Source organism: Solenopsis invicta, chromosome 5 (assembly GCF_016802725.1).
Source record: "Solenopsis invicta isolate M01_SB chromosome 5, UNIL_Sinv_3.0, whole genome shotgun sequence".
NCBI classification, from domain to species: Eukaryota; Metazoa; Arthropoda; class Insecta; order Hymenoptera; family Formicidae; genus Solenopsis; species Solenopsis invicta.
In genome coordinates, this window is record NC_052668.1 from 26,736,239 (window position 1) to 26,749,685 (window position 13,447).

General features: G+C 41.5%; 3 pseudogenes; 2 read left to right on the top strand and 1 right to left on the bottom strand.

The window, feature by feature from the left end:
* The first annotated feature begins 2,036 nt into the window (after positions 1 to 2,036).
* LOC120357773 lies at positions 2,037 to 6,492 on the top strand (annotated as a pseudogene).
* A 233-nt stretch (positions 6,493 to 6,725) lies between these two features.
* LOC120357774 lies at positions 6,726 to 7,738 on the bottom strand (annotated as a pseudogene).
* Positions 7,739 to 12,585: 4,847 nt separating this feature from the next.
* Positions 12,586 to 13,153, top strand: LOC120357852 (annotated as a pseudogene).
* Positions 13,154 to 13,447: the final 294 nt, after the last annotated feature.

A 13,447-nucleotide genomic window follows, 5' to 3' on the forward strand; every position in this document is an offset into this window, starting at 1 on the left:
TTATTTAAATAAAAAATTATTCAATAATGCCCATCCCTGGATACAAATAAGGTGTTATAGCCTAGCCATAACACGGTGCATGGTAACAAGAATCAGTTACCACGACCCGAAAGTAAAACCACTTAGCAAACACCTTCGCAATACGAGGCAAAATCAACAATCCCATAAATCCATCGGGCAACGACCGAAAATGTGTACGCGCGTACGCGCTAACAAAGCGGAAGTAATTGCGCCAAGCAGCGGCTTAGCGTAATCACTTCAGTATAAAAAGATCGCCCGACAATCGAGCAGCGCAGTAGCTTTTATGTATCTATACGCACTCTCGAAACACTTTCAAAGCGCGCAATAGTTAGAGGGTTTCTAGCAATAGCTAATTCGGAACAACTTTCTATACACTCTACTAGAGTCCCTAGATTCGGAACGCACCTTTATGGATAATGCACCTTCGTGGATAACGAAGTGTATCATGAACTAGCTGCAATAGGGGAGACCGGGGATAAAAGTTCCGATTTTAAGAAAATATCAAAAATAACTAGTAAAATAATTTGTTGTTCCTTTGACTATTGATTGATTTATCATCAAATTTATTGTATTTTAGGATTATAAGGTTAATTGTAGTATATTATCATTGATTTTTGTACAAAGTTATTTATAAGTGTCAGAGTCAGAGAGGAACGTTTTACCCCTTTATGGGGTTAGTTGTTACTGCACTGGGGTAATTTGTTACCAAAAGATATAAAGTCGTTTAAAGAAAAAAAGAAAACATCTTTTAATAAATCAAAACACGTGAATTACATTTATAATTAATATTTAATGAGGTAACAAGACAATCAGGTACATTAAAGCTAAACAACTGATATTTATATTTAATTATAATTATGTTAACAATCATAGAGTTTATAATAATTATAAATCACATTTAAAACTATATTTTATCTCATTTTTTTGTGACAAACATTTGTATTTATGAGATCAGTACTTTGAAATGATCTTTACGATCCTTCTAAATAATAAATTTAAAAATCTAATCTAAATAATAATAAAATAAAATAATGATCAGCTTTTTAGGAAAACAATATTAAGATAATCTTTGTGATCTTTTTACGTACCTAATTTAAATAATAATAAAATAAAAATGTAATCAACCTTTTAGAAGAACAATAAAAAGTTAAATATTAAAAACTAAAAAAAAAGCAGAAATAAGAACATTTTATTAAAATAAAAAATTTTTTACCTATGAAAATATGGCGCTACCGGATAAGAAAAGCAAGGAAAAGAATTGACAGAACGAATGCAATAAATGTAACACTTGTAAAATATGCGTTTTAAAAACAATTAGAAGTAAGTTACAGATTAAGTTTCTTTAACATTTAAATAACATTGTAAGTTATTATAATTTTCTAAGTTACTATTATACTTTACAACATTTGATTATTAGATAGATATTTAAATATCTAACAGCGTCAAGTTTTTGTAGTTTAAAAATTTTTTATTTTAATAAAATTTTCTCATTTCTGCTTCCACTTTAATTCTTTGACACTGAATGTTGTATATTCCATTAAAACTTTTTCTGTCTTTTGTTATATGTCCGCATCCTATAACAAAATGAGAATCGATATAGACAATTGCACATATGCGACAGGGCAAATTTTTCCAAGGTAACAGCGTACCCCAAATTATGGTAACAACTAGCCCCATTCGACACATGTAACATCTTGATACAATTTTTTGCCTACATATTAAAATAGACTAGTAAACACTAGTGTATCATATTTCTGAATGTCTATCCATTTACATAAACACAATAAATAATAGGAACTACCTTAAATAAGCGAAATAGACCAAAAAATTACGATGGACAAATATTTACTTACTTGATTTACGAGCATGTCTTTGCACAGACCGCGGCGTAAATTAAGTTAAACGCTACTTGCAATATTAAGATAGTTGCCGCACTTGCGTGATCGGTTGTTGTTTCGTGACGTACTTAGAACATATCGCTATTTTTTTTTATTTTGAAATTATAATCACCGTAACATTGTACCCCAGGAACATCTTACCTCGGCCTCTCCTACTTGGTTTTGAACATCATAAAGACCGGAAAGGTTCCCAGGCACGTAGCGTTCATCATGGATGGTAACAGACGCTACGCGAAGAAACAAAACATGACAACAAAGGAGAGACACTCAAAGGGGTATGTATCTTTGAGAAAAGAGTTTGCAAATGCTAATCTGTATATGTGTTACATATTTTATTTGTGACAGGTTTGATAAAATGATTGAAACGTTGAAGTGGTGCATGGACATTGGTATTAAAGAAATCACAGTTTATGCGTTCAGCATAGGCAACTTTAATCGTAGCCAAGAGGAACTTGATGGCCTCATGGACCTCAGTAGGCAGAAATTTAACAACCTCTTAAAAAATATGTATGTATTTTAAATCAAGCGTTACAATGCGGCACAATTTTAAATCTTCCCAAGCAGGAAAGAAATAGTTAAAAAATGTTTTTTAAATGTTTATTTTTTTTTTAATATTCTTTTTCTCAACTCATTTTAGAAAAAAAAAATTTATTTAATATTTATTTAACATTTTTTTTTACTGAAGAATTATTTTAAAAATTGTTATCTCAAAAATACGTTTTTAAAACGTTTATTTAATATCATGTAAACATTTATTTTTCTTGAATTAGTTATTTCAGAAAATGATTTCAATTAACATTTTTTAAACGTTTAATTAACGTTTTATAAATATTTATTTGTCATTAATAATTCATTTGAGATAACGATTTTACAAAATATTTTTAAAATGTTTATTTAATATTATGTAAACATTTATTTGCTATTAATTGTAGATTAGAAAAAATGATTTCAATTAACATTTTTTAAACGTTTATTTAACGTTTGGTTAATATTTAGTTTTCATTAATTATTCGTTTAACGAAATAATTTCAGTTAACATTTTTTAAATCTTTATTTAACATTATGCAAACATTTATTCCTCATTAATTTTTCATTATACAAAATAATTTCAGTAAACATTTGCGTAACGTTTATTTAATATTTTTTCAATACTTTGTTTTTTTATATGTACTAGCAAAACAAGCGCGCGTTACACAACTTTCGATATTATATATAAGCTTCAAATTATAAATTTACTATTAATCCTGGATATACATAACATGAAAATGCGATCTCTGCGATAACAGTAGCTCACGATCAGTGTGTAGCGCGGGAGAAACAAAATCAGCATTACGAAAAAGCGTTAACAATAAACATTGAAAGATACAATTATCGATTTATAATATCGAATAACATGCACTTTTTCAGATAGAGAAAGATAGGAGAAATATTTTTCAAGTTTTTATTTTTTATGAATTATTCATTTCAATAAATAATTTTATTTAACATTTTTTAATGTTTATTTAACATTATATAAATTTGCTTTTAATTATTCACTTGAGAAAATGATTTCAGTAAATATTCATATAACATGTACTCAATATTTCTTTAATATTTTTTTAATGTTTATTTTTTATGAAGTACACCCACGGTAATTGATTCTGTCCCTCAGAATATTTTCTAAACTGAGAAGTCACCATTTTTCTACATACTCGCAGTTCATGATTAATATAATGACTAGAACTTATTGATCGTTACGTTAATCATGAAATGTAAGTATGTAGAAAGATAGCGACTCCTCTGTTTGGAAATTTTCCACATGGACAGAATCAAAGTCCTTGGGTGTACACAAGACTTAACGTCGTTATCGTTTTCGTTATTTTTTTACGGTAACGAGCGTCATCTTTTTATGTCTTAACGGTAACGGTAACGTCGTTACATTTTTACAGTAACGGAATTCATTCGTTACTTTTTCATTACTTAGTTCCTTATTATCTATTCAATAGATCGCGCGCTGATCGCGCATTAGAGTATTGATTGGATACAAATATTTTTATCCAAATCAAATGGAAGAATAAATTTTCAAAATCATAATAATGCGCAATGTACATACAATTAGAAAATGATTTTAAATATTCACTTACTCATTAAATTAGTTTAAAATTGATTTGTATTGATCAATTTTTTTATATTGATCAATAATGTTTGATTAATCATCATTCCTAATCAATCATAATCATTCAAATGTGATGATTATGAATCGTAATTGTAATAAATTTTAGTGAAAGAATCAGTTTTTGAGTGAACATAGAATGTTTTTATATCACATAATAAATAGGTTTTTTGTCATTGTTCTATATTAAAAGACTCCATACGATTTGAGTAAGAAAAAAACATCGGTTAAATTTTTTATTTTTAATATTTTACAGTTTTTTGACAAAAATTCAATTAATTGATAATATTTTTTTTACATAAATTGTATGGAATTTTTTCCAAATTTTGTATTTACTATGGTATAAAAACTTAAAATTTCTTTCGTTATGAATACACACACACACACATATATTGTTGAAAAAATTTTGATTTATTTCTGAGATGTAAAATGTGACGAAGTTTAAATCTAAAAACAATGTTTAATCTAAATGTCTATAAAAATTGTGCAGTATAAAAATAGTAAAAAGTAAATAAGATATTAATATAAGGAATTCGAAAAATTATTAGACAAGTTAAATAAATATAAAAAAAACTATGTTCTATACAATTGTATATAAGTTTAGAGAATTTAAAGTTTTAATATTTACTATTACATGCAATATTAATTATTAAATAAAGTAATTTTAAAATCTAATAACTTGATACTTTAGCATTAGAAAAAAATGACAACAAAATAACAAATCGTTATTTTCAAAGTAACGGTAACGGTAACGAGTTACTTTTATAAAATCACTAACAAATAACGTTAACGAGTTACTTTTTACAAAATGTAACGCATTACTTTTATAAAGTAACGTGCCTAACCTTGATTTTTAGATACATATTGATGGATGCTGGAGTGTGCTTTCGTGCGTTTGGAAATTTGTCCTTGATCCCAGAAGATATACACCAATTAATCGCTCAAATTGTAATTGCCACTAAGGATAATAATAAAGCATTTTTAAATTTTGCTGTCGCTTATACGTGTAAGTATATGACCATCGTAAATCATATTTATATATGCACTCACTTTTACATTTTGTACTAAATGCAAATGAAAATTTACATTATTTTCCAATGTTACGTAAATACGTAATTTAGAAATATATATTTTTATATTTTTTTATGTTTGCAGCAAGGGATGAACTTACTCATGCAATAACAGATATAGCAACGGCTGTAAAACATACTGAAATCTTACCAGAAGATATTACCGAAGATATAATATCTGACTATTAGTACACTTACCAATCCTCAAATCCAGAGTTATTGATTCGTACGTCTGGAGAATATCAACTTAGCGACTTTTTGATGTGGCAGGTAAGAGAACGTACTTTATTCTTGTGACTTAAATATATATTTCTTCTCATAACTTATCAAAGCAGATCTGCATTTAAATAATTTTACTAATTTTTTTTTAGCTTTCCAACGCTTGCCTCTACTTTACTGATACCTTATGGCCTGAATTCGACTTGTGGAACTTGCTCGGTGCAATCTTTTATTATCAAAAATGTTATTCTAACTCACAAAAAGGATATATTTAGGAAAAACTCCCTTTTCTACAGCATTTTATAGTATTCCAACTTTAGACAGAGTATATGCTAGTAACATCCGCAAACCGACCTATTCGAACGTATTTTGTCCAGCTTTTTTATGTAAAATAGTCACAAAAATTTCCACTTACATACTATATGGATCGCATTTGCCCTAACAAAACTTTGCTGCCGTGACGTTCGAATTCTAGTTGATCAAAAAAGTTGATCAACCATATCAATCGAAAGAGGAGATTTCAAACTTTTTTTACGTCTTGCTCCGAACGTCCCATCTCATTCCGTCTTCAAATAGCAAGCGTTCAAAGCTTCATATGGGGTCAGATCCACTTACGTGTTTAAGAGTTAAATTAAGATTACATTAACTTAAGTTAAATTTAAAAGTTAATTTTAAAAAATATTATTACATTAAATTAGATTACTCTATTTTATAATAGTAAAACAATTGCAATCATCCAAAATAAATTTAACATTTTGTTTTTAAATTGAGTTTAATGGCACTTTTATATGAAATAACAAAGAAATATTATTATTTAAATAAGATTACTTTTTCCTTTCACAATTTCTTTTTCTTACATAATCTTTTTACGTAAATACTTTTAACGTAAAAAATGATGTTTATGATTTAAGATTCATATGTATTTTAAAAATAACTATTTGAAGTTAAAAATTTGTTTATTCAAAATTAATTAAGTTAAAAAGTAAAACATTTATCTTTCTAATTGCATAACGTTTAACTTTTTGACTAGTTACTACTCAACCATGCATATACTGCTACATAAATAATTTATTATAAATTAATTTATTATATTGAAATAGCATATAAAAATGATAAGCCGTGTTTTAGATGATTTATTTGACAGCTACGCTGAACTGTGTTGCTTTCCACAGTGATTTTACTAACCATTTTAATGATTTTATAATATCCAACTTTTGATGCAAAAAATTATGATTCACACATATTTGAGTAACTATAAAAAATTGTTTTGCGCACAATGATTAATTGGTGGATTAAAACAACTGATTTATTATACAAGCACATAAGTAAGATAAACATGAGCGTTTCGTGCAGTACACAATTTGTTTCATTTCTGTATGATTTCGTGTAACAATAGAATTTTTCTTTTTATGATTATTAAAAATGCTAAATATTTTGGACGGTACGCCGACGATGGAATTACGCGAAAAGAGATGCCTACTAATTATGGAAAACGGGATCATTCATAAAACCAGTTCCTCCCGAGCGACGCGTTAAAGCCCACGTTACGATAGCGAAAAGTAAAAGTCTTACAAAAGCGATAGTATTTCATGCGGACTACTGAGCGTTACATTCGATTACTGATTTTGGTTGGGTTTCACTTTTGAATTTTACAATGCCTATTATGTCTCGAATGGCTGTTGACCAAATCCTCGGAGGCCAACGCAGCCATCAACGATAGCTCTGCAGCAAGTACAGTGGCGCAAACAATTTGGGCGAGTCTTTTGGCATTTTGAGGTTCCGTGGGATGTCCACCATTCCCAGCATCCCTAGGCACGCTCCTTGTGCCGGTAGAACAGTGCCACCGCCAATCGTGCCGACTTCGATGCTGGGCATCGTGCAGGTCATACGTAGATCTTTACCATCTACACCCCACAATTCCATCAATGTTAGACAATTGCTGCTAACGATGTTTTGTGCTGGATCCTGTCCAGTGGCGATGAAAATTGCGGTTACAATATTGGCGGCGTGAGCGTTGAAGCCACCTACACTGCCTGCCAAGGCTGAGCCGATCAAATTCTTTTTATTGTTCCCGGGGGTTGAGCGACCTACCGGGCGCGTCTCCGGGTGGCGGATAGGAGAACGGCCGGAGGGGCCCGAGTCCCCCAGGGATAAAATCCTGCGTGGGATTAGGGTACCTCCGGTTAGTGGCGGCTATAACTGGTCTCCCAGGTGTAAAATCCTGCGTGGGGTCAGGAAGGCCGTTACCGCGGACCAGTTCCCTAAGCCAAGCTGTGAGCTATCGTGGCGATGGCTGCGTGGCACTGAGGGAGCAGTGTCTTGAACGATGCCTCTGGGGCACCAGGCGACACCCCAGAGTAATAGCCTTACCTACGCATGCGGGGCTCTGTGTGGGCGGACTTTTAGTTCCCTAGCTACTCGTGGGAACCATATGGATTTCAATTTACTCAAAGACGTAGTGACGGAGATGGAGGGCTCGCAGCGCGGGACCTCCAGTGCGGAGGCGGCGGAGGTGGTTGCGGACGGGGCTCATCTGGGCTCTGGAGGCGCCACCGCCGTCGGCTCCGGCACGCAGACGGAAGCGGTGGGTGCGGATGGGGCTCTTCCGGGCCCCGGAGGCGCCACCGCCGCCGTCTTAGAGAAAAGCTCCGCGCCAGCGGCGGGCTCTCTTGGCAAGAGGAACCGCTCTGGTGCGGAGAAAAGGAGGGCCAAACGGGAACGAGAAAGGTCTCAGTGTGGGACCTCCTCGGGCACCGTGACCCCCCTAGTAGCAACGCCGAGGGAGAGGGAAGGGCACACCGGCGGCAAACGCCGGAAGGGCTCCACGGACACCCCCCCTTCGGCGGAAGGACCCGCTAAGAAGCACAGGGCTCAACATACTGGGACCTACGCCGAGGCGGCGGACCCCCTAACAAGGGTTATCATCCCCGAGGGTTATCCCGAGGAGGAAATTACTGCCGAGCGGCTGGCTCTTTTGAAGCTGGCCGTCAGCAGGGCAATCAGTGGGATCCGGGAAGGACCCATTCCATGCTTCCGCCGTACCTTCCTTAGGGGAGGGGCCGCGGTAGTTCTAGGCAGGGATGAGGCGTCCTTGGTCTGGCTCACTGAGCGGATGGGGAGCATCTCTCCCTGGGAAAATGCCAAGCTCAGGGTGGTGGGCCCGGAGGTGCTTCAAAGGCAGCACAGGGCCGTGGTCTGGGTCCCGGGGGCTCCCGATGAACCGGCCGCGGTCCTGGAGCGGCTGGAGAGGCAGAATCCTGGGCTCAGCACCGGGAGCTGGAAAATCATGGCTGAGAACGTAGGGGCTACCAGGGACGGTAGGAACCTGGTTCTCAGGATTCCAGAGTCCAGCGTCCTCAAGCTGAAGGCGCTGGACTTCAAACCCTACCTCGGGCTCGACCAAGTCACCTTCAAGGTGAGCGGGGCCCAAGGCGGGGATAGGGAGGGCGAGAAGGGGCCCCCTATGGACGAATCGTAAAGTTCGATCGTCCCGGGGTGACCTTTACTCAAATCAACTTGCACCACAGCAAAGGGGCCTCGGCGATTCTGTCGAGGAAACAAGCTGCGGTGCACACAGCCATCTCACTGATACAAGAGCCCTGGCTTGTCCGGGGCCGTATCAGTGGCGTGGCAGCATGCGGGAGGCTATTTAAGCCTCCAACAGCCGAAAACCCCAGAGCCTGCGTAGCGGTGAAGGGCGTTGACGCTCGACTAATCCCGCATTTATGTTCCAGAGATGTGGTGGCGGTCGAGCTCGATGTCGCCGATTCCCTGGGAAGCAGGAGGAGGGTGGTGGTGTGCTCCGCGTATTTTCCCCATGATGGGGGGGCCCCACCGCCGCCGGAACCGGTGACCAGACTGGTAGAGTACTGCCAGAGAGAGCGGCTTCCCCTGATAGTGGGTTGCGATGCTAATTCGCACCACACAGTCTGGGGTAGCACGGATACCAACGATAGAGGTAGGAGGCTGTTGGAATTTCTAGCGTCGACGGACCTAGAGATTCTCAACAGAGGTAACGAGCCCACCTTTTGCACGGCGGTGAGGAGAGAGGTTCTTGACCTTACTGTCTGTTCTAGGTGTATATCGAGGGACGTGGTCGGTTGGAGGGTCTCGCGCGAACCTTCACTGTCAGACCACAGGCAAATCACCTTCAAGCTGGCCTGGGCTAGAGGTGAGGTGACGACGTTCAGGGACCCCAGAAGGACCAATTGGGACTCCTATCGGGCGGACCTGAAATGCCATCTCGAGGGCTTCCCAAGGAGGCACGGGACCGAGGAAGAACTGGAGCTCTGCGTGGATCATCTGCAGAGGGCTCTGGTGGAGAGCTACGAAAGGAACTGTCCAGAAAGGGCGGTTAAGAACTCCAGGGGCAACTCCTGGTGGAGTCCCAAGCTGCAGGAGCTCAGAAATGCGGCTCGGAGGGCCTGGAATAGGGCCAGGAACACGGGCCGCCAGTCGGACTGGGAACTTCACAGAAGGGCTCAGAAAGACTACAGAGACTCCGTGGTAAGGGCAAAGAAAAAGAGCTGGAAAGAGTTCTGCGAGTCGGTAGAGGGCGTGCCCGAGACCGCAAGACTATGCAGGATTCTAGCCAGAAATCCAGACGCCGTCCTGGACTCCATTAGTCTCCCCGATGGGACACTGGTGACCGGGGAGCGATGTCTGGTGCATTTGCTGGAGGCCAGCTTTCCGGGCTTCCGCAGAGAGCACGGCGAACTGTTTGCCTATGATGCGGTGGGCTCGCGCAGGGCCCGCAAGGCCGACTGGGGACTAGCGGCCAGCATTGTCAAGCCCGGAAAAGTGAGATGGGCGATAAGCACCTTCAAACCCTTCAAGTCGGCGGGACCAGATCAAGTGTTTCCGGCTCTTCTACAGGAGGGGCTGGAGCTGGTCGTGGGACCTCTGACAAGGACTTTGAGGGCATGTTTGGCTCTGGGCCACACGCCTAGCGCATGGAAACTAGCGAGAGTGGTATTCATCCCAAAAGCGGGAAGAGGGAGCTACTCCTCTGCTAAAGACTTCAGACCGATAAGTCTGACTTCGTTTCTCCTGAAGACTCTGGAGAAATTGGTCGACGCGTATGTAAGGGACGTCGTTCTACTGCGGCGACCCTTGCACTGCGCGCAACACGCGTACCGCATGGGCTACTCCACGGAGACGGCTCTTCATACGACTGTGTCGTTTATCGAGGGGCAACTGGAGAGGGGCGGTTACGCGGTGGGCACCTTCTTAGACATAGAGGGTGCTTTTAACAACACCCCGCACAAGGTGGTGTGTGATGAAGCGTTGCACAGGGGTGTGCCGGAGAAACTCGTAGAGTGGATCCGGGGCATGCTAGGACGGCGAGTTGTAGCCTCGTTGGGAACAACGAGGGTCAGTGGATGGGTGGAGAGGGGGTGCCCCCAGGGCGGGGTACTCTCTCCACTGTTATGGTGCCTGGTGGTGGATGGGCTGCTCGAGGGACTGAGTGGGAGGGGCTTCTTCGTGCAGGGCTACGCTGACGACGTGGCTCTGCTAGTGAGAGGACCCTTTCTCGGGCCCCTCTTGGAGCTCATGCAGAGCGCACTGGGAACAGTGGAGCGGTGGTGCAGGGGGACCGGTTTGTCAGTAAATCCGCTGAAAACGGGGCTCGTTGTCTTCACTCGCAAATACAAAGTGGGCACTATAAAGGGGCCCATCTTTGAGGGTACAAGGCTAATCCCAACTGAGTCAGTGAAATATCTAGGAGTGATCCTGGATAAGAAGCTGTCCTGGAGGGAGCATCTTGAAAGCCGCTGTAAGAGTTTGTGCTCCTACTTCTGGATGTGCAGGAGAATCGTGGGCCAGACGTGGGGGTTGAAGCCCAGGATGGTCTGTTGGATTTACACTGCAATACTTCGACCCAGGCTCACCTACGCAGCAGTAGTGTGGTGGCCGAGGGCGCGGAAGAAAGCGGCGGTGGCGGCGCTCGAGCATATCAGGGCCCTGATTTTAAGAGGGGCCCTGGGTGCGATGCGAACCACGCCGGTGGCAGCCATGGGCATTTTGCTCGGGATTGAACCACTTCACCAGGTGGTTGTGGGGGCGGCGGCGTTAGCCGCACACCGACTGGCCTGCGAACTGAAGTGGAAAGAGGGGACTGCGCACACTAAGTTCCCCAGCGGCGTGCTGACCGACCCCATCTTCAGAATGAGGCAGGACAGGATGCCAGCAGTTCGGGCCCTGGACAGGCGCTTTAAAGTGCAAGTTACAGGGCTCGCAGACGAGATTGAACCCGGAGCATCGGCTCGGGCCTGGACCGGGGACGTCTGGTTTACAGATGGCTCCAAGACAGGTACGAGCTCCGGCGCGGGCATTGTTTGCCGACAGAGGAGGGTGGCGGAAAGCCTGCCCCTAGATAGGCACGCCACGGTTTTCCAGACGGAGATCGTGGCAATCCTGAGATGCGCCCAATTGGCCCTGGAAGTGAAGGAGACAGTTGGGCACGTAAGAATATGTTCGGACAGCCGAGCTGCCATCAAGGCACTCGAAGCTCCGATTTACACCTCGCGGCTGGTCTGGGACTGCAGGAATGCACTGGAGAAGCTGGCGAAGGACAAGAGAAGTTACCGTGACCTGGGTCCCCGGTCACTCGGGGATCGAGGGCAACGAAGAGGCCGATCGGCTCGCCAGGGCCGCATCAGGAATGGAGGTGTCCGGACCGGGACCGGTGCTGGGGGTCCCTTTCTGCCTTGGCAGGGAGAGGCTTCGGGCCTGGCTGCGGAACGAGCACCTCGAGTTCTGGAAGAATGAGCTGAGGACCAAGTGTCGACAGGCCGGGGCTCTACTGGGGGAAACACCCAGTGAGGGCCTAGGCCGGGACATAAGGTCCCTGAGCAGAAGGGACGCCAGGCTGGTGGTGCAAATACTGACTGGCCATGGTGCCCTCAACTACCACATGCACAGACTGGGCCGTTCCGATACGGCCGAGTGTAGGGCCTGTGGTGAGGAAGAAGAGACAAGTCTCCACATTCTTTGTGACTGTCCGGCCTATGCGGGTCTGAGACTAAAACTACTAGGCTCGGCATTTCCCGAGCCAGGGCAGATTAGCAGGCTGCCTATGAGGAACCTGAGTCTCTTCTGGAGGAAATCGGGGCTCCCATAGGCAGCAAACGACTGGAGGTGGCACAATGGACAATAGTCTGCGTGCCGTAGGCGGATCTTCGAACCGAGGACCGCCCCCTCAGTCTTCATTATTATTATTATTATGCTTAACAATAAAACGAATTTGATCGGCTCAGCCTTGGCAGGCAGTGTAGGCGGCTTCAACGCTCACGCCGCCAATATTGCAACCGCAATTTTCATCGCCACTGGACAGGATCCAGCACAAAACATCGTTAGCAGCAATTGTCTAACATTGATGGAATTGTGGGGTGTAGATGGTAAAGATCTACGTATGACCTGCACGATGCCCAGCATCGAAGTCGGCACGATTGGCGGTGGCACTGTTCTACCGGCACAAGGAGCGTGCCTAGGGATGCTGGGAATCAAAGGTGGACATCCCACGGAACCTGGTCAAAATGCCAAAAGACTCGCCCAAATTGTTTGCCACTGTACTCGCTGCAGAGCTATCCTTGATGGCTGCGTTGGCCTCCGGGGATTTGGTCAAGAGCCATTTGAGACATAATAGGCATTGTGAAATTCAAATGTGAAACCCAACCGATGAAAATGTTTCACAAAACAATTATTTTGTCTGACTATATTAAATGTGCAAGTAATATATCATTGTCCACCGAAATTGCAACGTAAGATGTAAGACTAAGAAGATAATTTATAGAACCTAATTATATTTTATACGCAATGTGAAATAATTTACAAATCTACACGTTGCAATTACAGTAAATAGTAATTCTATAGTATATGCTTCTAAAACATTTTCATCGGTTGATTTTCATTTTTGAATTATTCCAATATTTTGTTTATACTAATCGCTGTAATTTAAAAATATACCCAATTGCATTCTTAATTTCAAAGATGAGTAATGCTTCAGAAGAATGTTGCGTTGCATTAATAGCGAATAATAACAAGATTACGTTAGTCATGCAAAAGTGAGCGAGACAGTGGGAGAG